The sequence below is a fragment of the Ranitomeya imitator genome, unplaced genomic scaffold (genome assembly GCF_032444005.1).
Source record: "Ranitomeya imitator isolate aRanImi1 unplaced genomic scaffold, aRanImi1.pri SCAFFOLD_460, whole genome shotgun sequence".
Classification (NCBI taxonomy): domain Eukaryota; kingdom Metazoa; phylum Chordata; class Amphibia; order Anura; family Dendrobatidae; genus Ranitomeya; species Ranitomeya imitator.
This window is the reverse complement of record NW_027194831.1, coordinates 156,036-177,779: the sequence shown is the minus strand read 5'-3', so window position 1 is coordinate 177,779 and position 21,744 is coordinate 156,036. Positions and strand designations below refer to the sequence as shown.

At 42.5% G+C, this 21,744-nt stretch overlaps 48 non-coding genes across 48 annotated transcripts; 36 read left to right on the top strand and 12 right to left on the bottom strand.

Moving 5' to 3' along the window:
* The first annotated feature begins 119 nt into the window (after positions 1–119).
* Positions 120–192, top strand: TRNAA-AGC (transfer RNA alanine (anticodon AGC)). The gene has a single exon. It is a non-coding gene; the product is annotated as a tRNA-Ala (tRNA).
* A 96-nt stretch (positions 193–288) lies between these two features.
* TRNAY-GUA (transfer RNA tyrosine (anticodon GUA)) lies at positions 289–374 on the top strand. Its single transcript is given in 2 exon segments — positions 289–325; positions 339–374. It is a non-coding gene; the product is annotated as a tRNA-Tyr (tRNA).
* A 157-nt stretch (positions 375–531) lies between these two features.
* On the bottom strand, positions 532–605 carry TRNAN-GUU (transfer RNA asparagine (anticodon GUU)). The gene has a single exon. It is a non-coding gene; the product is annotated as a tRNA-Asn (tRNA).
* Positions 606–1,145: 540 nt separating this feature from the next.
* On the top strand, positions 1,146–1,217 carry TRNAG-UCC (transfer RNA glycine (anticodon UCC)). The gene has a single exon. It is a non-coding gene; the product is annotated as a tRNA-Gly (tRNA).
* Positions 1,218–1,909: 692 nt separating this feature from the next.
* On the top strand, positions 1,910–1,982 carry TRNAA-AGC (transfer RNA alanine (anticodon AGC)). The gene has a single exon. It is a non-coding gene; the product is annotated as a tRNA-Ala (tRNA).
* A 96-nt stretch (positions 1,983–2,078) lies between these two features.
* On the top strand, positions 2,079–2,164 carry TRNAY-GUA (transfer RNA tyrosine (anticodon GUA)). Its single transcript is given in 2 exon segments — positions 2,079–2,115; positions 2,129–2,164. It is a non-coding gene; the product is annotated as a tRNA-Tyr (tRNA).
* Positions 2,165–2,321: 157 nt separating this feature from the next.
* TRNAN-GUU (transfer RNA asparagine (anticodon GUU)) lies at positions 2,322–2,395 on the bottom strand. The gene has a single exon. It is a non-coding gene; the product is annotated as a tRNA-Asn (tRNA).
* A 540-nt stretch (positions 2,396–2,935) lies between these two features.
* On the top strand, positions 2,936–3,007 carry TRNAG-UCC (transfer RNA glycine (anticodon UCC)). Its single transcript has one exon. It is a non-coding gene; the product is annotated as a tRNA-Gly (tRNA).
* Positions 3,008–3,698: 691 nt separating this feature from the next.
* Positions 3,699–3,771, top strand: TRNAA-AGC (transfer RNA alanine (anticodon AGC)). The gene has a single exon. It is a non-coding gene; the product is annotated as a tRNA-Ala (tRNA).
* Positions 3,772–3,867: 96 nt separating this feature from the next.
* TRNAY-GUA (transfer RNA tyrosine (anticodon GUA)) lies at positions 3,868–3,953 on the top strand. Its single transcript is given in 2 exon segments — positions 3,868–3,904; positions 3,918–3,953. It is a non-coding gene; the product is annotated as a tRNA-Tyr (tRNA).
* A 157-nt stretch (positions 3,954–4,110) lies between these two features.
* On the bottom strand, positions 4,111–4,184 carry TRNAN-GUU (transfer RNA asparagine (anticodon GUU)). Its single transcript has one exon. It is a non-coding gene; the product is annotated as a tRNA-Asn (tRNA).
* A 540-nt stretch (positions 4,185–4,724) lies between these two features.
* Positions 4,725–4,796, top strand: TRNAG-UCC (transfer RNA glycine (anticodon UCC)). Its single transcript has one exon. It is a non-coding gene; the product is annotated as a tRNA-Gly (tRNA).
* A 692-nt stretch (positions 4,797–5,488) lies between these two features.
* Positions 5,489–5,561, top strand: TRNAA-AGC (transfer RNA alanine (anticodon AGC)). The gene has a single exon. It is a non-coding gene; the product is annotated as a tRNA-Ala (tRNA).
* A 96-nt stretch (positions 5,562–5,657) lies between these two features.
* TRNAY-GUA (transfer RNA tyrosine (anticodon GUA)) lies at positions 5,658–5,743 on the top strand. Its single transcript is given in 2 exon segments — positions 5,658–5,694; positions 5,708–5,743. It is a non-coding gene; the product is annotated as a tRNA-Tyr (tRNA).
* Positions 5,744–5,900: 157 nt separating this feature from the next.
* TRNAN-GUU (transfer RNA asparagine (anticodon GUU)) lies at positions 5,901–5,974 on the bottom strand. Its single transcript has one exon. It is a non-coding gene; the product is annotated as a tRNA-Asn (tRNA).
* Positions 5,975–6,514: 540 nt separating this feature from the next.
* Positions 6,515–6,586, top strand: TRNAG-UCC (transfer RNA glycine (anticodon UCC)). Its single transcript has one exon. It is a non-coding gene; the product is annotated as a tRNA-Gly (tRNA).
* Positions 6,587–7,277: 691 nt separating this feature from the next.
* On the top strand, positions 7,278–7,350 carry TRNAA-AGC (transfer RNA alanine (anticodon AGC)). The gene has a single exon. It is a non-coding gene; the product is annotated as a tRNA-Ala (tRNA).
* A 96-nt stretch (positions 7,351–7,446) lies between these two features.
* TRNAY-GUA (transfer RNA tyrosine (anticodon GUA)) lies at positions 7,447–7,532 on the top strand. The gene is given in 2 exon segments: positions 7,447–7,483; positions 7,497–7,532. It is a non-coding gene; the product is annotated as a tRNA-Tyr (tRNA).
* Positions 7,533–7,689: 157 nt separating this feature from the next.
* On the bottom strand, positions 7,690–7,763 carry TRNAN-GUU (transfer RNA asparagine (anticodon GUU)). Its single transcript has one exon. It is a non-coding gene; the product is annotated as a tRNA-Asn (tRNA).
* A 540-nt stretch (positions 7,764–8,303) lies between these two features.
* TRNAG-UCC (transfer RNA glycine (anticodon UCC)) lies at positions 8,304–8,375 on the top strand. Its single transcript has one exon. It is a non-coding gene; the product is annotated as a tRNA-Gly (tRNA).
* Positions 8,376–9,067: 692 nt separating this feature from the next.
* Positions 9,068–9,140, top strand: TRNAA-AGC (transfer RNA alanine (anticodon AGC)). The gene has a single exon. It is a non-coding gene; the product is annotated as a tRNA-Ala (tRNA).
* Positions 9,141–9,236: 96 nt separating this feature from the next.
* Positions 9,237–9,322, top strand: TRNAY-GUA (transfer RNA tyrosine (anticodon GUA)). Its single transcript is given in 2 exon segments — positions 9,237–9,273; positions 9,287–9,322. It is a non-coding gene; the product is annotated as a tRNA-Tyr (tRNA).
* Positions 9,323–9,479: 157 nt separating this feature from the next.
* TRNAN-GUU (transfer RNA asparagine (anticodon GUU)) lies at positions 9,480–9,553 on the bottom strand. Its single transcript has one exon. It is a non-coding gene; the product is annotated as a tRNA-Asn (tRNA).
* A 540-nt stretch (positions 9,554–10,093) lies between these two features.
* TRNAG-UCC (transfer RNA glycine (anticodon UCC)) lies at positions 10,094–10,165 on the top strand. The gene has a single exon. It is a non-coding gene; the product is annotated as a tRNA-Gly (tRNA).
* Positions 10,166–10,857: 692 nt separating this feature from the next.
* Positions 10,858–10,930, top strand: TRNAA-AGC (transfer RNA alanine (anticodon AGC)). The gene has a single exon. It is a non-coding gene; the product is annotated as a tRNA-Ala (tRNA).
* A 96-nt stretch (positions 10,931–11,026) lies between these two features.
* On the top strand, positions 11,027–11,112 carry TRNAY-GUA (transfer RNA tyrosine (anticodon GUA)). Its single transcript is given in 2 exon segments — positions 11,027–11,063; positions 11,077–11,112. It is a non-coding gene; the product is annotated as a tRNA-Tyr (tRNA).
* A 157-nt stretch (positions 11,113–11,269) lies between these two features.
* Positions 11,270–11,343, bottom strand: TRNAN-GUU (transfer RNA asparagine (anticodon GUU)). The gene has a single exon. It is a non-coding gene; the product is annotated as a tRNA-Asn (tRNA).
* Positions 11,344–11,883: 540 nt separating this feature from the next.
* Positions 11,884–11,955, top strand: TRNAG-UCC (transfer RNA glycine (anticodon UCC)). Its single transcript has one exon. It is a non-coding gene; the product is annotated as a tRNA-Gly (tRNA).
* Positions 11,956–12,646: 691 nt separating this feature from the next.
* TRNAA-AGC (transfer RNA alanine (anticodon AGC)) lies at positions 12,647–12,719 on the top strand. The gene has a single exon. It is a non-coding gene; the product is annotated as a tRNA-Ala (tRNA).
* A 96-nt stretch (positions 12,720–12,815) lies between these two features.
* Positions 12,816–12,901, top strand: TRNAY-GUA (transfer RNA tyrosine (anticodon GUA)). The gene is given in 2 exon segments: positions 12,816–12,852; positions 12,866–12,901. It is a non-coding gene; the product is annotated as a tRNA-Tyr (tRNA).
* A 157-nt stretch (positions 12,902–13,058) lies between these two features.
* On the bottom strand, positions 13,059–13,132 carry TRNAN-GUU (transfer RNA asparagine (anticodon GUU)). Its single transcript has one exon. It is a non-coding gene; the product is annotated as a tRNA-Asn (tRNA).
* A 540-nt stretch (positions 13,133–13,672) lies between these two features.
* TRNAG-UCC (transfer RNA glycine (anticodon UCC)) lies at positions 13,673–13,744 on the top strand. Its single transcript has one exon. It is a non-coding gene; the product is annotated as a tRNA-Gly (tRNA).
* Positions 13,745–14,436: 692 nt separating this feature from the next.
* On the top strand, positions 14,437–14,509 carry TRNAA-AGC (transfer RNA alanine (anticodon AGC)). The gene has a single exon. It is a non-coding gene; the product is annotated as a tRNA-Ala (tRNA).
* A 96-nt stretch (positions 14,510–14,605) lies between these two features.
* TRNAY-GUA (transfer RNA tyrosine (anticodon GUA)) lies at positions 14,606–14,691 on the top strand. The gene is given in 2 exon segments: positions 14,606–14,642; positions 14,656–14,691. It is a non-coding gene; the product is annotated as a tRNA-Tyr (tRNA).
* A 157-nt stretch (positions 14,692–14,848) lies between these two features.
* TRNAN-GUU (transfer RNA asparagine (anticodon GUU)) lies at positions 14,849–14,922 on the bottom strand. The gene has a single exon. It is a non-coding gene; the product is annotated as a tRNA-Asn (tRNA).
* Positions 14,923–15,343: 421 nt separating this feature from the next.
* Positions 15,344–15,415, top strand: TRNAG-UCC (transfer RNA glycine (anticodon UCC)). Its single transcript has one exon. It is a non-coding gene; the product is annotated as a tRNA-Gly (tRNA).
* Positions 15,416–16,106: 691 nt separating this feature from the next.
* Positions 16,107–16,179, top strand: TRNAA-AGC (transfer RNA alanine (anticodon AGC)). The gene has a single exon. It is a non-coding gene; the product is annotated as a tRNA-Ala (tRNA).
* Positions 16,180–16,275: 96 nt separating this feature from the next.
* Positions 16,276–16,361, top strand: TRNAY-GUA (transfer RNA tyrosine (anticodon GUA)). Its single transcript is given in 2 exon segments — positions 16,276–16,312; positions 16,326–16,361. It is a non-coding gene; the product is annotated as a tRNA-Tyr (tRNA).
* Positions 16,362–16,518: 157 nt separating this feature from the next.
* Positions 16,519–16,592, bottom strand: TRNAN-GUU (transfer RNA asparagine (anticodon GUU)). The gene has a single exon. It is a non-coding gene; the product is annotated as a tRNA-Asn (tRNA).
* Positions 16,593–17,132: 540 nt separating this feature from the next.
* Positions 17,133–17,204, top strand: TRNAG-UCC (transfer RNA glycine (anticodon UCC)). Its single transcript has one exon. It is a non-coding gene; the product is annotated as a tRNA-Gly (tRNA).
* A 691-nt stretch (positions 17,205–17,895) lies between these two features.
* Positions 17,896–17,968, top strand: TRNAA-AGC (transfer RNA alanine (anticodon AGC)). Its single transcript has one exon. It is a non-coding gene; the product is annotated as a tRNA-Ala (tRNA).
* A 339-nt stretch (positions 17,969–18,307) lies between these two features.
* TRNAN-GUU (transfer RNA asparagine (anticodon GUU)) lies at positions 18,308–18,381 on the bottom strand. The gene has a single exon. It is a non-coding gene; the product is annotated as a tRNA-Asn (tRNA).
* A 1,303-nt stretch (positions 18,382–19,684) lies between these two features.
* On the top strand, positions 19,685–19,757 carry TRNAA-AGC (transfer RNA alanine (anticodon AGC)). The gene has a single exon. It is a non-coding gene; the product is annotated as a tRNA-Ala (tRNA).
* Positions 19,758–19,853: 96 nt separating this feature from the next.
* TRNAY-GUA (transfer RNA tyrosine (anticodon GUA)) lies at positions 19,854–19,939 on the top strand. The gene is given in 2 exon segments: positions 19,854–19,890; positions 19,904–19,939. It is a non-coding gene; the product is annotated as a tRNA-Tyr (tRNA).
* Positions 19,940–20,096: 157 nt separating this feature from the next.
* TRNAN-GUU (transfer RNA asparagine (anticodon GUU)) lies at positions 20,097–20,170 on the bottom strand. The gene has a single exon. It is a non-coding gene; the product is annotated as a tRNA-Asn (tRNA).
* A 540-nt stretch (positions 20,171–20,710) lies between these two features.
* On the top strand, positions 20,711–20,782 carry TRNAG-UCC (transfer RNA glycine (anticodon UCC)). The gene has a single exon. It is a non-coding gene; the product is annotated as a tRNA-Gly (tRNA).
* Positions 20,783–21,473: 691 nt separating this feature from the next.
* On the top strand, positions 21,474–21,546 carry TRNAA-AGC (transfer RNA alanine (anticodon AGC)). The gene has a single exon. It is a non-coding gene; the product is annotated as a tRNA-Ala (tRNA).
* A 96-nt stretch (positions 21,547–21,642) lies between these two features.
* On the top strand, positions 21,643–21,728 carry TRNAY-GUA (transfer RNA tyrosine (anticodon GUA)). The gene is given in 2 exon segments: positions 21,643–21,679; positions 21,693–21,728. It is a non-coding gene; the product is annotated as a tRNA-Tyr (tRNA).
* Positions 21,729–21,744: the final 16 nt, after the last annotated feature.

Genomic DNA, 21,744 nt, shown 5'->3' with positions numbered 1-21,744 from the left:
CAAAAATGGAATCCACACTTAAAAAAAAAAAAAAAAAAAAGCTTGCAATGGCATGTGTGATTGTATATGAAAATTGTGACCTGGTGTGACGTGAAACTGACGATATGTTTGCCAGGTTTGGGGGATTAGCTCAAGTGGTAGAGCGCTCGCTTAGCATGCGAGAGGTAGCGGGATCGATGCCCGCATTCTCCAATACTACTGCTGAATTCCTTTTTCGCTGGGTTGAATGAATCATTTTTACCACCTGCTCGTGGCACCCATGGCCAAACCTAGTGGGCTTTCAACAATCCTTCGATAGCTCAGCTGGTAGAGCGGAGGACTGTAGCTCTAAATTAGCAATCCTTAGGTCGCTGGTTCAATTCCGGCTCGAAGGAAGTTTTGTTTATCCTATCTCATCCAGAAGGTTTTTCTCCAGTTTATCTCGTGAATTCAAAACATCGTCAGCAAAATGGCTTTTACTTGAGGGAGATGCTTAGCACAAATGCAAAAACTTCTTCAACTGTAGCTTACTACTGAAGCAAAAGGGTGCAACGTCCCTGGGTGGACTCGAACCACCAACCTTTCGGTTAACAGCCGAACGCGCTAACCGATTGCGCCACAGAGACATGATTTTCAACAAAAACAAACAAACATTTGCAAAGCACCAAGAATAATTTAGTTGCCAACAGATAAGAAATGGCTGATAAATTACATGACATAGACCAGAAGGCAGGCAGTAATTAGACTTCAACTCTGAGCATCCTCCACCATAAGCAGAGTGGCGCAGCGGAAGCGTGCTGGGCCCATAACCCAGAGGTCGATGGATCGAAACCATCCTCTGCTAAACGGTTGTGTTTTATACTCTTCATCATTACATTTCATCTAAATGCCCCTGTCTACAGCAAACCCTTTTGGCTCAAAAAAACACTGGTTAAAACCCTGAATCCCAGTTCAACTCGTGCCGCTAAAGGACCAGAAGGCCTTTACGACGTCTCAAAATTTTCTATAAACAAACCATAAAAGGTCAATGGTTCTCCTTGGGATTGTGCTACATCACAACTTTTTTCACTCTCCCCCAGTTTGATTCTCCATGTACTTAGAAAGGATTTGCTAGAACGTTTACTGTTATTGCAGAAAATGTAAAAAAAAAATGCGCGCTTACGTAAGCGTTGGTGGTATAGTGGTGAGCATAGCTGCCTTCCAAGCAGTTGACCCGGGTTCGATTCCCGGCCAACGCATGGCTTGCTTTTTCACCATTGGTGTTGCGTTTATTCTCTTTTAATGTTTTGTGTTCAAGCTCATGCTCTACTCTTTTCTTACAGTTTAGCAACCACAAAAAGGAGAAAAAAACGAAGAGAAGCGTTCTTAGCTTTTTCAACACTTCATCTAAACCATTTGCTGCTCATCAGTTATTGTTTGAAACTTAGTAGGGTTAGTCCGCAATACAAAAGCAATGCCAAGGTAAACATTGGTATTGTGCTGGTTGGTGTAGCTTCTGTCAAAAGCAAACGCGTTTTGGCTCAAAAATTACTGGTCAAAACCCTGAATCCTGGATCAACTTGTGCCAAAGGACCAGAAGGCCTTCACGACCTCTCAGCAGTTTCTATAAACAAACAAAGCCATAAAAGGTCAATGGTTCTCTTTTGGGATTGTGCTACATCGCAACTTTTTTCTTCAAACTATGCAAGTTTTTTTCACTGTCCCCAATTTGATTCTTCATGTACATAGAAAGGGGTTGCTAGAAAGTTGCCCAACTGTATTTGTAGGGCACCAATCACGTTGTAGACTCCTTAAATGTTCTTCCAGTATGCAAAAATGGAATCCACACTTAAAAAAAAAAAAAAAAAAAAAGCTTGCAATGGCATGTGTGATTGTATATGAAAATTGTGACCTGGTGTGACGTGAAACTGACGATATGTTTGCCAGGTTTGGGGGATTAGCTCAAGTGGTAGAGCGCTCGCTTAGCATGCGAGAGGTAGCGGGATCGATGCCCGCATTCTCCAATACTACTGCTGAATTCCTTTTTCGCTGGGTTGAATGAATCATTTTTACCACCTGCTCGTGGCACCCATGGCCAAACCTAGTGGGCTTTCAACAATCCTTCGATAGCTCAGCTGGTAGAGCGGAGGACTGTAGCTCTAAATTAGCAATCCTTAGGTCGCTGGTTCAATTCCGGCTCGAAGGAAGTTTTGTTTATCCTATCTCATCCAGAAGGTTTTTCTCCAGTTTATCTCGTGAATTCAAAACATCGTCAGCAAAATGGCTTTTACTTGAGGGAGATGCTTAGCACAAATGCAAAAACTTCTTCAACTGTAGCTTACTACTGAAGCAAAAGGGTGCAACGTCCCTGGGTGGACTCGAACCACCAACCTTTCGGTTAACAGCCGAACGCGCTAACCGATTGCGCCACAGAGACATGATTTTCAACAAAAACAAACAAACATTTGCAAAGCACCAAGAATAATTTAGTTGCCAACAGATAAGAAATGGCTGATAAATTACATGACATAGACCAGAAGGCAGGCAGTAATTAGACTTCAACTCTGAGCATCCTCCACCATAAGCAGAGTGGCGCAGCGGAAGCGTGCTGGGCCCATAACCCAGAGGTCGATGGATCGAAACCATCCTCTGCTAAACGGTTGTGTTTTATACTCTTCATCATTACATTTCATCTAAATGCCCCTGTCTACAGCAAACCCTTTTGGCTCAAAAAAACACTGGTTAAAACCCTGAATCCCAGTTCAACTCGTGCCGCTAAAGGACCAGAAGGCCTTTACGACGTCTCAAAATTTTCTATAAACAAACCATAAAAGGTCAATGGTTCTCCTTGGGATTGTGCTACATCACAACTTTTTTCACTCTCCCCCAGTTTGATTCTCCATGTACTTAGAAAGGATTTGCTAGAACGTTTACTGTTATTGCAGAAAATGTAAAAAAAAAATGCGCGCTTACGTAAGCGTTGGTGGTATAGTGGTGAGCATAGCTGCCTTCCAAGCAGTTGACCCGGGTTCGATTCCCGGCCAACGCATGGCTTGCTTTTTCACCATTGGTGTTGCGTTTATTCTCTTTTAATGTTTTGTGTTCAAGCTCATGCTCTACTCTTTTCTTACAGTTTAGCAACCACAAAAAGGAGAAAAAAACGAAGAGAAGCGTTCTTAGCTTTTTCAACACTTCATCTAAACCATTTGCTGCTCATCAGTTATTGTTTGAAACTTAGTAGGGTTAGTCCGCAATACAAAAGCAATGCCAAGGTAAACATTGGTATTGTGCTGGTTGGTGTAGCTTCTGTCAAAAGCAAACGCGTTTTGGCTCAAAAATTACTGGTCAAAACCCTGAATCCTGGATCAACTTGTGCCAAAGGACCAGAAGGCCTTCACGACCTCTCAGCAGTTTCTATAAACAAACAAAGCCATAAAAGGTCAATGGTTCTCTTTTGGGATTGTGCTACATCGCAACTTTTTTCTTCAAACTATGCAAGTTTTTTTCACTGTCCCCAATTTGATTCTCCATGTACATAGAAAGGGGTTGCTAGAAAGTTGCCCAACTGTATTTGTAGGGCACCAATCACGTTGTAGACTCCTTAAATGTTCTTCCAGTATGCAAAAATGGAATCCACACTTAAAAAAAAAAAAAAAAAAAAGCTTGCAATGGCATGTGTGATTGTATATGAAAATTGTGACCTGGTGTGACGTGAAACTGACGATATGTTTGCCAGGTTTGGGGGATTAGCTCAAGTGGTAGAGCGCTCGCTTAGCATGCGAGAGGTAGCGGGATCGATGCCCGCATTCTCCAATACTACTGCTGAATTCCTTTTTCGCTGGGTTGAATGAATCATTTTTACCACCTGCTCGTGGCACCCATGGCCAAACCTAGTGGGCTTTCAACAATCCTTCGATAGCTCAGCTGGTAGAGCGGAGGACTGTAGCTCTAAATTAGCAATCCTTAGGTCGCTGGTTCAATTCCGGCTCGAAGGAAGTTTTGTTTATCCTATCTCATCCAGAAGGTTTTTCTCCAGTTTATCTCGTGAATTCAAAACATCGTCAGCAAAATGGCTTTTACTTGAGGGAGATGCTTAGCACAAATGCAAAAACTTCTTCAACTGTAGCTTACTACTGAAGCAAAAGGGTGCAACGTCCCTGGGTGGACTCGAACCACCAACCTTTCGGTTAACAGCCGAACGCGCTAACCGATTGCGCCACAGAGACATGATTTTCAACAAAAACAAACAAACATTTGCAAAGCACCAAGAATAATTTAGTTGCCAACAGATAAGAAATGGCTGATAAATTACATGACATAGACCAGAAGGCAGGCAGTAATTAGACTTCAACTCTGAGCATCCTCCACCATAAGCAGAGTGGCGCAGCGGAAGCGTGCTGGGCCCATAACCCAGAGGTCGATGGATCGAAACCATCCTCTGCTAAACGGTTGTGTTTTATACTCTTCATCATTACATTTCATCTAAATGCCCCTGTCTACAGCAAACCCTTTTGGCTCAAAAAAACACTGGTTAAAACCCTGAATCCCAGTTCAACTCGTGCCGCTAAAGGACCAGAAGGCCTTTACGACGTCTCAAAATTTTCTATAAACAAACCATAAAAGGTCAATGGTTCTCCTTGGGATTGTGCTACATCACAACTTTTTTCACTCTCCCCCAGTTTGATTCTCCATGTACTTAGAAAGGATTTGCTAGAACGTTTACTGTTATTGCAGAAAATGTAAAAAAAAAATGCGCGCTTACGTAAGCGTTGGTGGTATAGTGGTGAGCATAGCTGCCTTCCAAGCAGTTGACCCGGGTTCGATTCCCGGCCAACGCATGGCTTGCTTTTTCACCATTGGTGTTGCGTTTATTCTCTTTTAATGTTTTGTGTTCAAGCTCATGCTCTACTCTTTTCTTACAGTTTAGCAACCACAAAAAGGAGAAAAAAACGAAGAGAAGCGTTCTTAGCTTTTTCAACACTTCATCTAAACCATTTGCTGCTCATCAGTTATTGTTTGAAACTTAGTAGGGTTAGTCCGCAATACAAAAGCAATGCCAAGGTAAACATTGGTATTGTGCTGGTTGGTGTAGCTTCTGTCAAAAGCAAACGCGTTTTGGCTCAAAAATTACTGGTCAAAACCCTGAATCCTGGATCAACTTGTGCCAAAGGACCAGAAGGCCTTCACGACCTCTCAGCAGTTTCTATAAACAAACAAAGCCATAAAAGGTCAATGGTTCTCTTTTGGGATTGTGCTACATCGCAACTTTTTTCTTCAAACTATGCAAGTTTTTTTCACTGTCCCCAATTTGATTCTTCATGTACATAGAAAGGGGTTGCTAGAAAGTTGCCCAACTGTATTTGTAGGGCACCAATCACGTTGTAGACTCCTTAAATGTTCTTCCAGTATGCAAAAATGGAATCCACACTTAAAAAAAAAAAAAAAAAAAAAGCTTGCAATGGCATGTGTGATTGTATATGAAAATTGTGACCTGGTGTGACGTGAAACTGACGATATGTTTGCCAGGTTTGGGGGATTAGCTCAAGTGGTAGAGCGCTCGCTTAGCATGCGAGAGGTAGCGGGATCGATGCCCGCATTCTCCAATACTACTGCTGAATTCCTTTTTCGCTGGGTTGAATGAATCATTTTTACCACCTGCTCGTGGCACCCATGGCCAAACCTAGTGGGCTTTCAACAATCCTTCGATAGCTCAGCTGGTAGAGCGGAGGACTGTAGCTCTAAATTAGCAATCCTTAGGTCGCTGGTTCAATTCCGGCTCGAAGGAAGTTTTGTTTATCCTATCTCATCCAGAAGGTTTTTCTCCAGTTTATCTCGTGAATTCAAAACATCGTCAGCAAAATGGCTTTTACTTGAGGGAGATGCTTAGCACAAATGCAAAAACTTCTTCAACTGTAGCTTACTACTGAAGCAAAAGGGTGCAACGTCCCTGGGTGGACTCGAACCACCAACCTTTCGGTTAACAGCCGAACGCGCTAACCGATTGCGCCACAGAGACATGATTTTCAACAAAAACAAACAAACATTTGCAAAGCACCAAGAATAATTTAGTTGCCAACAGATAAGAAATGGCTGATAAATTACATGACATAGACCAGAAGGCAGGCAGTAATTAGACTTCAACTCTGAGCATCCTCCACCATAAGCAGAGTGGCGCAGCGGAAGCGTGCTGGGCCCATAACCCAGAGGTCGATGGATCGAAACCATCCTCTGCTAAACGGTTGTGTTTTATACTCTTCATCATTACATTTCATCTAAATGCCCCTGTCTACAGCAAACCCTTTTGGCTCAAAAAAACACTGGTTAAAACCCTGAATCCCAGTTCAACTCGTGCCGCTAAAGGACCAGAAGGCCTTTACGACGTCTCAAAATTTTCTATAAACAAACCATAAAAGGTCAATGGTTCTCCTTGGGATTGTGCTACATCACAACTTTTTTCACTCTCCCCCAGTTTGATTCTCCATGTACTTAGAAAGGATTTGCTAGAACGTTTACTGTTATTGCAGAAAATGTAAAAAAAAAATGCGCGCTTACGTAAGCGTTGGTGGTATAGTGGTGAGCATAGCTGCCTTCCAAGCAGTTGACCCGGGTTCGATTCCCGGCCAACGCATGGCTTGCTTTTTCACCATTGGTGTTGCGTTTATTCTCTTTTAATGTTTTGTGTTCAAGCTCATGCTCTACTCTTTTCTTACAGTTTAGCAACCACAAAAAGGAGAAAAAAACGAAGAGAAGCGTTCTTAGCTTTTTCAACACTTCATCTAAACCATTTGCTGCTCATCAGTTATTGTTTGAAACTTAGTAGGGTTAGTCCGCAATACAAAAGCAATGCCAAGGTAAACATTGGTATTGTGCTGGTTGGTGTAGCTTCTGTCAAAAGCAAACGCGTTTTGGCTCAAAAATTACTGGTCAAAACCCTGAATCCTGGATCAACTTGTGCCAAAGGACCAGAAGGCCTTCACGACCTCTCAGCAGTTTCTATAAACAAACAAAGCCATAAAAGGTCAATGGTTCTCTTTTGGGATTGTGCTACATCGCAACTTTTTTCTTCAAACTATGCAAGTTTTTTTCACTGTCCCCAATTTGATTCTCCATGTACATAGAAAGGGGTTGCTAGAAAGTTGCCCAACTGTATTTGTAGGGCACCAATCACGTTGTAGACTCCTTAAATGTTCTTCCAGTATGCAAAAATGGAATCCACACTTAAAAAAAAAAAAAAAAAAAAGCTTGCAATGGCATGTGTGATTGTATATGAAAATTGTGACCTGGTGTGACGTGAAACTGACGATATGTTTGCCAGGTTTGGGGGATTAGCTCAAGTGGTAGAGCGCTCGCTTAGCATGCGAGAGGTAGCGGGATCGATGCCCGCATTCTCCAATACTACTGCTGAATTCCTTTTTCGCTGGGTTGAATGAATCATTTTTACCACCTGCTCGTGGCACCCATGGCCAAACCTAGTGGGCTTTCAACAATCCTTCGATAGCTCAGCTGGTAGAGCGGAGGACTGTAGCTCTAAATTAGCAATCCTTAGGTCGCTGGTTCAATTCCGGCTCGAAGGAAGTTTTGTTTATCCTATCTCATCCAGAAGGTTTTTCTCCAGTTTATCTCGTGAATTCAAAACATCGTCAGCAAAATGGCTTTTACTTGAGGGAGATGCTTAGCACAAATGCAAAAACTTCTTCAACTGTAGCTTACTACTGAAGCAAAAGGGTGCAACGTCCCTGGGTGGACTCGAACCACCAACCTTTCGGTTAACAGCCGAACGCGCTAACCGATTGCGCCACAGAGACATGATTTTCAACAAAAACAAACAAACATTTGCAAAGCACCAAGAATAATTTAGTTGCCAACAGATAAGAAATGGCTGATAAATTACATGACATAGACCAGAAGGCAGGCAGTAATTAGACTTCAACTCTGAGCATCCTCCACCATAAGCAGAGTGGCGCAGCGGAAGCGTGCTGGGCCCATAACCCAGAGGTCGATGGATCGAAACCATCCTCTGCTAAACGGTTGTGTTTTATACTCTTCATCATTACATTTCATCTAAATGCCCCTGTCTACAGCAAACCCTTTTGGCTCAAAAAAACACTGGTTAAAACCCTGAATCCCAGTTCAACTCGTGCCGCTAAAGGACCAGAAGGCCTTTACGACGTCTCAAAATTTTCTATAAACAAACCATAAAAGGTCAATGGTTCTCCTTGGGATTGTGCTACATCACAACTTTTTTCACTCTCCCCCAGTTTGATTCTCCATGTACTTAGAAAGGATTTGCTAGAACGTTTACTGTTATTGCAGAAAATGTAAAAAAAAAATGCGCGCTTACGTAAGCGTTGGTGGTATAGTGGTGAGCATAGCTGCCTTCCAAGCAGTTGACCCGGGTTCGATTCCCGGCCAACGCATGGCTTGCTTTTTCACCATTGGTGTTGCGTTTATTCTCTTTTAATGTTTTGTGTTCAAGCTCATGCTCTACTCTTTTCTTACAGTTTAGCAACCACAAAAAGGAGAAAAAAACGAAGAGAAGCGTTCTTAGCTTTTTCAACACTTCATCTAAACCATTTGCTGCTCATCAGTTATTGTTTGAAACTTAGTAGGGTTAGTCCGCAATACAAAAGCAATGCCAAGGTAAACATTGGTATTGTGCTGGTTGGTGTAGCTTCTGTCAAAAGCAAACGCGTTTTGGCTCAAAAATTACTGGTCAAAACCCTGAATCCTGGATCAACTTGTGCCAAAGGACCAGAAGGCCTTCACGACCTCTCAGCAGTTTCTATAAACAAACAAAGCCATAAAAGGTCAATGGTTCTCTTTTGGGATTGTGCTACATCGCAACTTTTTTCTTCAAACTATGCAAGTTTTTTTCACTGTCCCCAATTTGATTCTTCATGTACATAGAAAGGGGTTGCTAGAAAGTTGCCCAACTGTATTTGTAGGGCACCAATCACGTTGTAGACTCCTTAAATGTTCTTCCAGTATGCAAAAATGGAATCCACACTTAAAAAAAAAAAAAAAAAAAAAGCTTGCAATGGCATGTGTGATTGTATATGAAAATTGTGACCTGGTGTGACGTGAAACTGACGATATGTTTGCCAGGTTTGGGGGATTAGCTCAAGTGGTAGAGCGCTCGCTTAGCATGCGAGAGGTAGCGGGATCGATGCCCGCATTCTCCAATACTACTGCTGAATTCCTTTTTCGCTGGGTTGAATGAATCATTTTTACCACCTGCTCGTGGCACCCATGGCCAAACCTAGTGGGCTTTCAACAATCCTTCGATAGCTCAGCTGGTAGAGCGGAGGACTGTAGCTCTAAATTAGCAATCCTTAGGTCGCTGGTTCAATTCCGGCTCGAAGGAAGTTTTGTTTATCCTATCTCATCCAGAAGGTTTTTCTCCAGTTTATCTCGTGAATTCAAAACATCGTCAGCAAAATGGCTTTTACTTGAGGGAGATGCTTAGCACAAATGCAAAAACTTCTTCAACTGTAGCTTACTACTGAAGCAAAAGGGTGCAACGTCCCTGGGTGGACTCGAACCACCAACCTTTCGGTTAACAGCCGAACGCGCTAACCGATTGCGCCACAGAGACATGATTTTCAACAAAAACAAACAAACATTTGCAAAGCACCAAGAATAATTTAGTTGCCAACAGATAAGAAATGGCTGATAAATTACATGACATAGACCAGAAGGCAGGCAGTAATTAGACTTCAACTCTGAGCATCCTCCACCATAAGCAGAGTGGCGCAGCGGAAGCGTGCTGGGCCCATAACCCAGAGGTCGATGGATCGAAACCATCCTCTGCTAAACGGTTGTGTTTTATACTCTTCATCATTACATTTCATCTAAATGCCCCTGTCTACAGCAAACCCTTTTGGCTCAAAAAAACACTGGTTAAAACCCTGAATCCCAGTTCAACTCGTGCCGCTAAAGGACCAGAAGGCCTTTACGACGTCTCAAAATTTTCTATAAACAAACCATAAAAGGTCAATGGTTCTCCTTGGGATTGTGCTACATCACAACTTTTTTCACTCTCCCCCAGTTTGATTCTCCATGTACTTAGAAAGGATTTGCTAGAACGTTTACTGTTATTGCAGAAAATGTAAAAAAAAAATGCGCGCTTACGTAAGCGTTGGTGGTATAGTGGTGAGCATAGCTGCCTTCCAAGCAGTTGACCCGGGTTCGATTCCCGGCCAACGCATGGCTTGCTTTTTCACCATTGGTGTTGCGTTTATTCTCTTTTAATGTTTTGTGTTCAAGCTCATGCTCTACTCTTTTCTTACAGTTTAGCAACCACAAAAAGGAGAAAAAAACGAAGAGAAGCGTTCTTAGCTTTTTCAACACTTCATCTAAACCATTTGCTGCTCATCAGTTATTGTTTGAAACTTAGTAGGGTTAGTCCGCAATACAAAAGCAATGCCAAGGTAAACATTGGTATTGTGCTGGTTGGTGTAGCTTCTGTCAAAAGCAAACGCGTTTTGGCTCAAAAATTACTGGTCAAAACCCTGAATCCTGGATCAACTTGTGCCAAAGGACCAGAAGGCCTTCACGACCTCTCAGCAGTTTCTATAAACAAACAAAGCCATAAAAGGTCAATGGTTCTCTTTTGGGATTGTGCTACATCGCAACTTTTTTCTTCAAACTATGCAAGTTTTTTTCACTGTCCCCAATTTGATTCTTCATGTACATAGAAAGGGGTTGCTAGAAAGTTGCCCAACTGTATTTGTAGGGCACCAATCACGTTGTAGACTCCTTAAATGTTCTTCCAGTATGCAAAAATGGAATCCACACTTAAAAAAAAAAAAAAAAAAAAAGCTTGCAATGGCATGTGTGATTGTATATGAAAATTGTGACCTGGTGTGACGTGAAACTGACGATATGTTTGCCAGGTTTGGGGGATTAGCTCAAGTGGTAGAGCGCTCGCTTAGCATGCGAGAGGTAGCGGGATCGATGCCCGCATTCTCCAATACTACTGCTGAATTCCTTTTTCGCTGGGTTGAATGAATCATTTTTACCACCTGCTCGTGGCACCCATGGCCAAACCTAGTGGGCTTTCAACAATCCTTCGATAGCTCAGCTGGTAGAGCGGAGGACTGTAGCTCTAAATTAGCAATCCTTAGGTCGCTGGTTCAATTCCGGCTCGAAGGAAGTTTTGTTTATCCTATCTCATCCAGAAGGTTTTTCTCCAGTTTATCTCGTGAATTCAAAACATCGTCAGCAAAATGGCTTTTACTTGAGGGAGATGCTTAGCACAAATGCAAAAACTTCTTCAACTGTAGCTTACTACTGAAGCAAAAGGGTGCAACGTCCCTGGGTGGACTCGAACCACCAACCTTTCGGTTAACAGCCGAACGCGCTAACCGATTGCGCCACAGAGACATGATTTTCAACAAAAACAAACAAACATTTGCAAAGCACCAAGAATAATTTAGTTGCCAACAGATAAGAAATGGCTGATAAATTACATGACATAGACCAGAAGGCAGGCAGTAATTAGACTTCAACTCTGAGCATCCTCCACCATAAGCAGAGTGGCGCAGCGGAAGCGTGCTGGGCCCATAACCCAGAGGTCGATGGATCGAAACCATCCTCTGCTAAACGGTTGTGTTTTATACTCTTCATCATTACATTTCATCTAAATGCCCCTGTCTACAGCAAACCCTTTTGGCTCAAAAAAACACTGGTTAAAACCCTGAATCCCAGTTCAATTCGTGCCGCTAAAGGACCAGAAGGCCTTTACGACGTCTCAAAATTTTCTATAAACAAACCATAAAAGGTCAATGGTTCTCCTTGGGATTGTGCTACATCACAACTTTTTTCACTCTCCCCCAGTTTGATTCTCCATGTACTTAGAAAGGATTTGCTAGAACGTTTACTGTTATTGCAGAAAATGTAAAAAAAAAATGCGCGCTTACGTAAGCGTTGGTGGTATAGTGGTGAGCATAGCTGCCTTCCAAGCAGTTGACCCGGGTTCGATTCCCGGCCAACGCATGGCTTGCTTTTTCACCATTGGTGTTGCGTTTATTCTCTTTTAATGTTTTGTGTTCAAGCTCATGCTCTACTCTTTTCTTACAGTTTAGCAACCACAAAAAGGAGAAAAAAACGAAGAGAAGCGTTCTTAGCTTTTTCAACACTTCATCTAAACCATTTGCTGCTCATCAGTTATTGTTTGAAACTTAGTAGGGTTAGTCCGCAATACAAAAGCAATGCCAAGGTAAACATTGGTATTGTGCTGGTTGGTGTAGCTTCTGTCAAAAGCAAACGCGTTTTGGCTCAAAAATTACTGGTCAAAACCCTGAATCCTGGATCAACTTGTGCCAAAGGACCAGAAGGCCTTCACGACCTCTCAGCAGTTTCTATAAACAAACAAAGCCATAAAAGGTCAATGGTTCTCTTTTGGGATTGTGCTACATCGCAACTTTTTTCTTCAAACTATGCAAGTTTTTTTCACTGTCCCCAATTTGATTCTCCATGTACATAGAAAGGGGTTGCTAGAAAGTTGCCCAACTGTATTTGTAGGGCACCAATCACGTTGTAGACTCCTTAAATGTTCTTCCAGTATGCAAAAATGGAATCCACACTTAAAAAAAAAAAAAAAAAAAAGCTTGCAATGGCATGTGTGATTGTATATGAAAATTGTGACCTGGTGTGACGTGAAACTGACGATATGTTTGCCAGGTTTGGGGGATTAGCTCAAGTGGTAGAGCGCTCGCTTAGCATGCGAGAGGTAGCGGGATCGATGCCCGCATTCTCCAATACTACTGCTGAATTCCTTTTTCGCTGGGTTGAATGAATCATTTTTACCACCTGCTCGTGGCACCCATGGCCAAACCTAGTGGGCTTTCAACAATCCTTCGATAGCTCAGCTGGTAGAGCGGAGGACTGTAGCTCTAAATTAGCAATCCTTAGGTCGCTGGTTCAATTCCGGCTCGAAGGAAGTTTTGTTTATCCTATCTCATCCAGAAGGTTTTTCTCCAGTTTATCTCGTGAATTCAAAACATCGTCAGCAAAATGGCTTTTACTTGAGGGAGATGCTTAGCACAAATGCAAAAACTTCTTCAACTGTAGCTTACTACTGAAGCAAAAGGGTGCAACGTCCCTGGGTGGACTCGAACCACCAACCTTTCGGTTAACAGCCGAACGCGCTAACCGATTGCGCCACAGAGACATGATTTTCAACAAAAACAAACAAACATTTGCAAAGCACCAAGAATAATTTAGTTGCCAACAGATAAGAAATGGCTGATAAATTACATGACATAGACCAGAAGGCAGGCAGTAATTAGACTTCAACTCTGAGCATCCTCCACCATAAGCAGAGTGGCGCAGCGGAAGCGTGCTGGGCCCATAACCCAGAGGTCGATGGATCGAAACCATCCTCTGCTAAACGGTTGTGTTTTATACTCTTCATCATTACATTTCATCTAAATGCCCCTGTCTACAGCAAACCCTTTTGGCTCAAAAAAACACTGGTTAAAACCCTGAATCCCAGTTCAACTCGTGCCGCTAAAGGACCAGAAGGCCTTTACGACGTCTCAAAATTTTCTATAAACAAACCATAAAAGGTCAATGGTTCTCCTTGGGATTGTGCTACATCACAACTTTTTTCACTCTCCCCCAGTTTGATTCTCCATGTACTTAGAAAGGATTTGCTAGAACGTTTACTGTTATTGCAGAAAATGTAAAAAAAAAATGCGCGCTTACGTAAGCGTTGGTGGTATAGTGGTGAGCATAGCTGCCTTCCAAGCAGTTGACCCGGGTTCGATTCCCGGCCAACGCATGGCTTGCTTTTTCACCATTGGTGTTGCGTTTATTCTCTTTTAATGTTTTGTGTTCAAGCTCATGCTCTACTCTTTTCTTACAGTTTAGCAACCACAAAAAGGAGAAAAAAACGAAGAGAAGCGTTCTTAGCTTTTTCAACACTTCATCTAAACCATTTGCTGCTCATCAGTTATTGTTTGAAACTTAGTAGGGTTAGTCCGCAATACAAAAGCAATGCCAAGGTAAACATTGGTATTGTGCTGGTTGGTGTAGCTTCTGTCAAAAGCAAACGCGTTTTGGCTCAAAAATTACTGGTCAAAACCCTGAATCCTGGATCAACTTGTGCCAAAGGACCAGAAGGCCTTCACGACCTCTCAGCAGTTTCTATAAACAAACAAAGCCATAAAAGGTCAATGGTTCTCTTTTGGGATTGTGCTACATCGCAACTTTTTTCTTCAAACTATGCAAGTTTTTTTCACTGTCCCCAATTTGATTCTTCATGTACATAGAAAGGGGTTGCTAGAAAGTTGCCCAACTGTATTTGTAGGGCACCAATCACGTTGTAGACTCCTTAAATGTTCTTCCAGTATGCAAAAATGGAATCCACACTTAAAAAAAAAAAAAAAAAAAAAGCTTGCAATGGCATGTGTGATTGTATATGAAAATTGTGACCTGGTGTGACGTGAAACTGACGATATGTTTGCCAGGTTTGGGGGATTAGCTCAAGTGGTAGAGCGCTCGCTTAGCATGCGAGAGGTAGCGGGATCGATGCCCGCATTCTCCAATACTACTGCTGAATTCCTTTTTCGCTGGGTTGAATGAATCATTTTTACCACCTGCTCGTGGCACCCATGGCCAAACCTAGTGGGCTTTCAACAATCCTTCGATAGCTCAGCTGGTAGAGCGGAGGACTGTAGCTCTAAATTAGCAATCCTTAGGTCGCTGGTTCAATTCCGGCTCGAAGGAAGTTTTGTTTATCCTATCTCATCCAGAAGGTTTTTCTCCAGTTTATCTCGTGAATTCAAAACATCGTCAGCAAAATGGCTTTTACTTGAGGGAGATGCTTAGCACAAATGCAAAAACTTCTTCAACTGTAGCTTACTACTGAAGCAAAAGGGTGCAACGTCCCTGGGTGGACTCGAACCACCAACCTTTCGGTTAACAGCCGAACGCGCTAACCGATTGCGCCACAGAGACATGATTTTCTGAGCATCCTCCACCATAAGCAGAGTGGCGCAGCGGAAGCGTGCTGGGCCCATAACCCAGAGGTCGATGGATCGAAACCATCCTCTGCTAAACGGTTGTGTTTTATACTCTTCATCATTACATTTCATCTAAATGCCCCTGTCTACAGCAAACCCTTTTGGCTCAAAAAAACACTGGTTAAAACCCTGAATCCCAGTTCAATTCGTGCCGCTAAAGGACCAGAAGGCCTTTACGACGTCTCAAAATTTTCTATAAACAAACCATAAAAGGTCAATGGTTCTCCTTGGGATTGTGCTACATCACAACTTTTTTCACTCTCCCCCAGTTTGATTCTCCATGTACTTAGAAAGGATTTGCTAGAACGTTTACTGTTATTGCAGAAAATGTAAAAAAAAAATGCGCGCTTACGTAAGCGTTGGTGGTATAGTGGTGAGCATAGCTGCCTTCCAAGCAGTTGACCCGGGTTCGATTCCCGGCCAACGCATGGCTTGCTTTTTCACCATTGGTGTTGCGTTTATTCTCTTTTAATGTTTTGTGTTCAAGCTCATGCTCTACTCTTTTCTTACAGTTTAGCAACCACAAAAAGGAGAAAAAAACGAAGAGAAGCGTTCTTAGCTTTTTCAACACTTCATCTAAACCATTTGCTGCTCATCAGTTATTGTTTGAAACTTAGTAGGGTTAGTCCGCAATACAAAAGCAATGCCAAGGTAAACATTGGTATTGTGCTGGTTGGTGTAGCTTCTGTCAAAAGCAAACGCGTTTTGGCTCAAAAATTACTGGTCAAAACCCTGAATCCTGGATCAACTTGTGCCAAAGGACCAGAAGGCCTTCACGACCTCTCAGCAGTTTCTATAAACAAACAAAGCCATAAAAGGTCAATGGTTCTCTTTTGGGATTGTGCTACATCGCAACTTTTTTCTTCAAACTATGCAAGTTTTTTTCACTGTCCCCAATTTGATTCTCCATGTACATAGAAAGGGGTTGCTAGAAAGTTGCCCAACTGTATTTGTAGGGCACCAATCACGTTGTAGACTCCTTAAATGTTCTTCCAGTATGCAAAAATGGAATCCACACTTAAAAAAAAAAAAAAAAAAAAGCTTGCAATGGCATGTGTGATTGTATATGAAAATTGTGACCTGGTGTGACGTGAAACTGACGATATGTTTGCCAGGTTTGGGGGATTAGCTCAAGTGGTAGAGCGCTCGCTTAGCATGCGAGAGGTAGCGGGATCGATGCCCGCATTCTCCAATACTACTGCTGAATTCCTTTTTCGCTGGGTTGAATGAATCATTTTTACCACCTGCTCGTGGCACCCATGGCCAAACCTAGTGGGCTTTCAACAATCCTTCGATAGCTCAGCTGGTAGAGCGGAGGACTGTAGCTCTAAATTAGCAATCCTTAGGTCGCTGGTTCAATTCCGGCTCGAAGGAAGTTTTGTTTATCCTATCTCATCCAGAAGGTTTTTCTCCAGTTTATCTCGTGAATTCAAAACATCGTCAGCAAAATGGCTTTTACTTGAGGGAGATGCTTAGCACAAATGCAAAAACTTCTTCAACTGTAGCTTACTACTGAAGCAAAAGGGTGCAACGTCCCTGGGTGGACTCGAACCACCAACCTTTCGGTTAACAGCCGAACGCGCTAACCGATTGCGCCACAGAGACATGATTTTCAACAAAAACAAACAAACATTTGCAAAGCACCAAGAATAATTTAGTTGCCAACAGATAAGAAATGGCTGATAAATTACATGACATAGACCAGAAGGCAGGCAGTAATTAGACTTCAACTCTGAGCATCCTCCACCATAAGCAGAGTGGCGCAGCGGAAGCGTGCTGGGCCCATAACCCAGAGGTCGATGGATCGAAACCATCCTCTGCTAAACGGTTGTGTTTTATACTCTTCATCATTACATTTCATCTAAATGCCCCTGTCTACAGCAAACCCTTTTGGCTCAAAAAAACACTGGTTAAAACCCTGAATCCCAGTTCAACTCGTGCCGCTAAAGGACCAGAAGGCCTTTACGACGTCTCAAAATTTTCTATAAACAAACCATAAAAGGTCAATGGTTCTCCTTGGGATTGTGCTACATCACAACTTTTTTCACTCTCCCCCAGTTTGATTCTCCATGTACTTAGAAAGGATTTGCTAGAACGTTTACTGTTATTGCAGAAAATGTAAAAAAAAAATGCGCGCTTACGTAAGCGTTGGTGGTATAGTGGTGAGCATAGCTGCCTTCCAAGCAGTTGACCCGGGTTCGATTCCCGGCCAACGCATGGCTTGCTTTTTCACCATTGGTGTTGCGTTTATTCTCTTTTAATGTTTTGTGTTCAAGCTCATGCTCTACTCTTTTCTTACAGTTTAGCAACCACAAAAAGGAGAAAAAAACGAAGAGAAGCGTTCTTAGCTTTTTCAACACTTCATCTAAACCATTTGCTGCTCATCAGTTATTGTTTGAAACTTAGTAGGGTTAGTCCGCAATACAAAAGCAATGCCAAGGTAAACATTGGTATTGTGCTGGTTGGTGTAGCTTCTGTCAAAAGCAAACGCGTTTTGGCTCAAAAATTACTGGTCAAAACCCTGAATCCTGGATCAACTTGTGCCAAAGGACCAGAAGGCCTTCACGACCTCTCAGCAGTTTCTATAAACAAACAAAGCCATAAAAGGTCAATGGTTCTCTTTTGGGATTGTGCTACATCGCAACTTTTTTCTTCAAACTATGCAAGTTTTTTTCACTGTCCCCAATTTGATTCTCCATGTACATAGAAAGGGGTTGCTAGAAAGTTGCCCAACTGTATTTGTAGGGCACCAATCACGTTGTAGACTCCTTAAATGTTCTTCCAGTATGCAAAAATGGAATCCACACTTAAAAAAAAAAAAAAAAAAAAGCTTGCAATGGCATGTGTGATTGTATATGAAAATTGTGACCTGGTGTGACGTGAAACTGACGATATGTTTGCCAGGTTTGGGGGATTAGCTCAAGTGGTAGAGCGCTCGCTTAGCATGCGAGAGGTAGCGGGATCGATGCCCGCATTCTCCAATACTACTGCTGAATTCCTTTTTCGCTGGGTTGAATGAATCATTTTTACCACCTGCTCGTGGCACCCATGGCCAAACCTAGTGGGCTTTCAACAATCCTTCGATAGCTCAGCTGGTAGAGCGGAGGACTGTAGCTCTAAATTAGCAATCCTTAGGTCGCTGGTTCAATTCCGGCTTGAAGGAAGTTTTGTTTATCCTATCTCATCCAGAAGGTTTTTCTCCAGTTTATCTCGTGAATTCAAAACATCGTCAGCAAAATGGCTTTTACTTGAGGGAGATGCTTAGCACAAATGCAAAAACTTCTTCAACTGTAGCTTACTACTGAAGCAAAAGGGTGCAACGTCCCTGGGTGGACTCGAACCACCAACCTTTCGGTTAACAGCCGAACGCGCTAACCGATTGCGCCACAGAGACATGATTTTCAACAAAAACAAACAAACATTTGCAAAGCACCAAGAATAATTTAGTTGCCAACAGATAAGAAATGGCTGATAAATTACATGACATAGACCAGAAGGCAGGCAGTAATTAGACTTCAACTCTGAGCATCCTCCACCATAAGCAGAGTGGCGCAGCGGAAGCGTGCTGGGCCCATAACCCAGAGGTCGATGGATCGAAACCATCCTCTGCTAAACGGTTGTGTTTTATACTCTTCATCATTACATTTCATCTAAATGCCCCTGTCTACAGCAAACCCTTTTGGCTCAAAAAAACACTGGTTAAAACCCTGAATCCCAGTTCAACTCGTGCCGCTAAAGGACCAGAAGGCCTTTACGACGTCTCAAAATTTTCTATAAACAAACCATAAAAGGTCAATGGTTCTCCTTGGGATTGTGCTACATCACAACTTTTTTCACTCTCCCCCAGTTTGATTCTCCATGTACTTAGAAAGGATTTGCTAGAACGTTTACTGTTATTGCAGAAAATGTAAAAAAAAAATGCGCGCTTACGTAAGCGTTGGTGGTATAGTGGTGAGCATAGCTGCCTTCCAAGCAGTTGACCCGGGTTTGATTCCCGGCCAACGCATGGCTTGCTTTTTCACCATTGGTGTTGCGTTTATTCTCTTTTAATGTTTTGTGTTCAAGCTCATGCTCTACTCTTTTCTTACAGTTTAGCAACCACAAAAAGGAGAAAAAAACGAAGAGAAGCGTTCTTAGCTTTTTCAACACTTCATCTAAACCATTTGCTGCTCATCAGTTATTGTTTGAAACTTAGTAGGGTTAGTCCGCAATACAAAAGCAATGCCAAGGTAAACATTGGTATTGTGCTGGTTGGTGTAGCTTCTGTCAAAAGCAAACGCGTTTTGGCTCAAAAATTACTGGTCAAAACCCTGAATCCTGGATCAACTTGTGCCAAAGGACCAGAAGGCCTTCACGACCTCTCAGCAGTTTCTATAAACAAACAAAGCCATAAAAGGTCAATGGTTCTCTTTTGGGATTGTGCTACATCGCAACTTTTTTCTTCAAACTATGCAAGTTTTTTTCACTGTCCCCAATTTGATTCTCCATGTACATAGAAAGGGGTTGCTAGAAAGTTGCCCAACTGTATTTGTAGGGCACCAATCACGTTGTAGACTCCTTAAATGTTCTTCCAGTATGCAAAAATGGAATCCACACTTAAAAAAAAAAAAAAAAAAAAGCTTGCAATGGCATGTGTGATTGTATATGAAAATTGTGACCTGGTGTGACGTGAAACTGACGATATGTTTGCCAGGTTTGGGGGATTAGCTCAAGTGGTAGAGCGCTCGCTTAGCATGCGAGAGGTAGCGGGATCGATGCCCGCATTCTCCAATACTACTGCTGAATTCCTTTTTCGCTGGGTTGAATGAATCATTTTTACCACCTGCTCGTGGCACCCATGGCCAAACCTAGTGGGCTTTCAACAATCCTTCGATAGCTCAGCTGGTAGAGCGGAGGACTGTAGCTCTAAATTAGCAATCCTTAGGTCGCTGGTTCAATTCCGGCTCGAAGGAAGTTTTGTTTATCCTATCTCATCCAGAAGGTTTTTCTCCAGTTTATCTCGTGAATTCAAAACATCGTCAGCAAAATGGCTTTTACTTGAGGGAGATGCTTAGCACAAATGCAAAAACTTCTTCAACTGTAGCTTACTACTGAAGCAAAAGGGTGCAACGTCCCTGGGTGGACTCGAACCACCAACCTTTCGGTTAACAGCCGAACGCGCTAACCGATTGCGCCACAGAGACATGATTTTCAACAAAAACAAACAAACATTTGCAAAGCACCAAGAATAATTTAGTTGCCAACAGATAAGAAATGGCTGATAAATTACATGACATAGACCAGAAGGCAGGCAGTAATTAGACTTCAACTCTGAGCATCCTCCACCATAAGCAGAGTGGCGCAGCGGAAGCGTGCTGGGCCCATAACCCAGAGGTCGATGGATCGAAACCATCCTCTGCTAAACGGTTGTGTTTTATACTCTTCATCATTACATTTCATCTAAATGCCCCTGTCTACAGCAAACCCTTTTGGCTCAAAAAAACACTGGTTAAAACCCTGAATCCCAGTTCAACTCGTGCCGCTAAAGGACCAGAAGGCCTTTACGACGTCTCAAAATTTTCTATAAACAAACCATAAAAGGTCAATGGTTCTCCTTGGGATTGTGCTACATCACAACTTTTTTCACTCTCCCCCAGTTTGATTCTCCATGTACTTAGAAAGGATTTGCTAGAACGTTTACTGTTATTGCAGAAAATGTAAAAAAAAAATGCGCGCTTACGTAAGCGTTGGTGGTATAGTGGTGAGCATAGCTGCCTTCCAAGCAGTTGACCCGGGTTCGATTCCCGGCCAACGCATGGCTTGCTTTTTCACCATTGGTGTTGCGTTTATTCTCTTTTAATGTTTTGTGTTCAAGCTCATGCTCTACTCTTTTCTTACAGTTTAGCAACCACAAAAAGGAGAAAAAAACGAAGAGAAGCGTTCTTAGCTTTTTCAACACTTCATCTAAACCATTTGCTGCTCATCAGTTATTGTTTGAAACTTAGTAGGGTTAGTCCGCAATACAAAAGCAATGCCAAGGTAAACATTGGTATTGTGCTGGTTGGTGTAGCTTCTGTCAAAAGCAAACGCGTTTTGGCTCAAAAATTACTGGTCAAAACCCTGAATCCTGGATCAACTTGTGCCAAAGGACCAGAAGGCCTTCACGACCTCTCAGCAGTTTCTATAAACAAACAAAGCCATAAAAGGTCAATGGTTCTCTTTTGGGATTGTGCTACATCGCAACTTTTTTCTTCAAACTATGCAAGTTTTTTTCACTGTCCCCAATTTGATTCTCCATGTACATAGAAAGGGGTTGCTAGAAAGTTGCCCAACTGTATTTGTAGGGCACCAATCACGTTGTAGACTCCTTAAATGTTCTTCCAGTATGCAAAAATGGAATCCACACTTAAAAAAAAAAAAAAAAAAAAGCTTGCAATGGCATGTGTGATTGTATATGAAAATTGTGACCTGGTGTGACGTGAAACTGACGATATGTTTGCCAGGTTTGGGGGATTAGCTCAAGTGGTAGAGCGCTCGCTTAGCATGCGAGAGGTAGCGGGATCGATGCCCGCATTCTCCAATACTACTGCTGAATTCCTTTTTCGCTGGGTTGAATGAATCATTTTTACCACCTGCTCGTGGCACCCATGGCCAAACCTAGTGGGCTTTCAACAATCCTTCGATAGCTCAGCTGGTAGAGCGGAGGACTGTAGCTCTAAATTAGCAATCCTTAGGTCGCTGGTTCAATTCCGGCTCGAAGGAAGTTTTGTTTATCCTA